Below are 2323 nucleotides of genomic sequence, written 5' to 3'. Positions count from 1 at the left end.
TCCTTCCCCGCTTTGTGGTCAGCACCGCATCCCAGCAACACCCTCTTGCAAGCCTCCCTTAATTTACATTTCTTTGACCCAGACCGAAAACCCTGCTCAATCCCCGAAATTGCAGGCCCTCCCCTTCCCCTTCAAACACCTTTGAGAAATTACGCTCTCAGGGGAACGTCTTCCCCCAGCTGTCCGCACTGCCCCTCTTCAGCCAACACACACAGAGCAGCACGCCCGAGGTGACCCACATTCAGGGTGTCAGCACTGTATCTATACAGGGAGCACATAGACCCAAAGTACACAGGCAGGCACTCAGCCCAACACACGGTCCACAAACACACACACACACAACACCACGCACAGACTGCATGTTCACACAAAAGGTATACACTTACCAGGCACCCAGAGACAACGTGTGTTCTGCCCTGAGGTTCCGGACACACACACACACACACACACACACACACACAGTGCTTGGGCAGCATACACACACTGCGCACCCTCTGAGTCCACCCTTACACGCTGCTTCAAGACTGCACTTTTACTCTCCAAGATAATTGTTGTCATCAGATCATCTCACAAAGGGAGGGTTACAGATGGTGACAAATCGGCAGGGAAAAAAACAGCCATGCACAGATATTTAAAGAAAAGACGAGCTAACACTTCTAACTTGAGAAAAGCAAACCACTTTATTTGGGAGGTTTACAAGAAAAAAAAAAAAAACACCAAGCAATATTTAACTGAAAGGCAAGAGTGTGGCGTCTATGCATCTGCCATCTGCCTTCCATATTGTCATTCCTTAATCAGGCCTGGTGGTGTTGCAGTCTGCTTCACTGAAGAGTGTCTGGTCGTTTTTTTTTAAAAAAAAAAAACACAAATTTTTTAAAAGTGCCTCATCCTCATCCCACCTCTCTCGGATTTGACCTGAGAAGGCTTGGAATGGCAGCAAATCCACACCCGTGTCTTGACTCTAATCTCAGTTCTCAAACATCTTGCTGTGAGCATCTCTAACAATTTTGAAATGCTCTTGTGGCTGAGAAAGGGTAAATGATGTATGACTGAGAAACTGCTGGATTTCTTTCTTTCGGCATTTTTCACCCCAAAACTGCATGTTCTCAAATAAGAGGCAGTACAGTGTCATAGTTAGGATGAAAGATTCTGGATCCAGGCTCAATTTCCTCTCTGGTAAAATGGAAATAAGAATAGTACCTATTTCAAAGGATGGTGGTGAGAATTAAATGAAACAATACTTGTAAAATTCTTAGGACAATTTCTGGCACATAAAGGGTACTCTCGCTGCTATTGTTATTGTTGGTGTAGTTATTATTAAAATCCTATAGGTGGAAATGAGAATTGTATGGCTGGAGGAAGCCTGTTCTGTTTCCCAGATGGGAACATGGGTTCTAGGTTAATCAAGGGTTCCCTGAGTAAGGAACTTTCTCATCCAGCCGCACTGTGGTCTGCAGCAGCACAACCTTCTCCTGTCCACACGGGACAAGTCTCTGGAGTTTATGTTCAATAAGTTGACTATGTGGCATCACATTGCTGACCTCTCCCACTTCCCCCAAGCCTGGATGGAGGGAAACATGGCCACAGGGTCAGTCCTGTCATATAGAAAATCCCACCATGACATGGCCATGTGAGTAGAAGCAAACTTCTTTATAAGGACTTTCCAGCAACAGACTCATAGAAATAGTCCTATGGCTGTTGTAATACCATACTGTAAGTAGCAAGCTTATATAGCACTGTGCCATGGCCAGCCACTGTTCCAGGTATTTTTACATCAACACACTCATTTATCTTCATGGCACACAAGCCATTTTGTAGGTGAGGAAACCGAGGCATAGAGAGGCTGAGATACACAGCTAGTGAGTAGTAGAGCTGAAATTCAAATTCAAAGCCAGGCAATCCGACTCCTCTTTGGAGAGCAGTTTGGCAATATGAATCAAAAGGAGGACATACTTCCTCCCAACATTAGTTGCTAGTCTTCTGCTACATCTTCTCTGGATGAATAAGAGGAAGCACATAGTTTTCAAGCCAAACAGACCTGGATTCAAATCTGGGCTCCATTCTTTATCAGGTATATAATCTTTATTTGAAAGCTCTGACCTTTCATTCTTCTTCATCAAGGTGGGATCGTTTCTACTCAGTGTATTGCTGTGAAAATTAAATGCAACCACATAAGAAAGAGGCTGGTACCTTTACATACAGTATTTCCAGTTTCACTAGGTTTGGCCTAAATGGATATTTCCTTTCCATGCCTCTTTCATAACCCAGATAGTTTATCAGATTCACAACTATTCCTGACTACATGTTAAGTACCTTATGTATC

The 2323-nt window shown here is 43.9% G+C and overlaps 1 protein-coding gene across 1 annotated transcript in view; it reads right to left on the bottom strand.

Annotated features, from left to right (window-relative positions):
* Positions 1 to 2323, bottom strand: part of ECE2 (endothelin converting enzyme 2) — a 32767-nt gene that overhangs the window by 14753 nt on the left and 15691 nt on the right. The window lies entirely within an intron of this gene.

This window comes from Bison bison, unplaced genomic scaffold (genome assembly GCF_000754665.1).
Source record: "Bison bison bison isolate TAMUID 2011002044 unplaced genomic scaffold, Bison_UMD1.0 scf7180017864367, whole genome shotgun sequence".
NCBI lineage: Eukaryota > Metazoa > Chordata > Mammalia > Artiodactyla > Bovidae > Bison > Bison bison.
The sequence above is the reverse complement of the archived record's forward strand: the minus strand, read 5'-3'. Positions and strand labels throughout refer to the sequence as shown.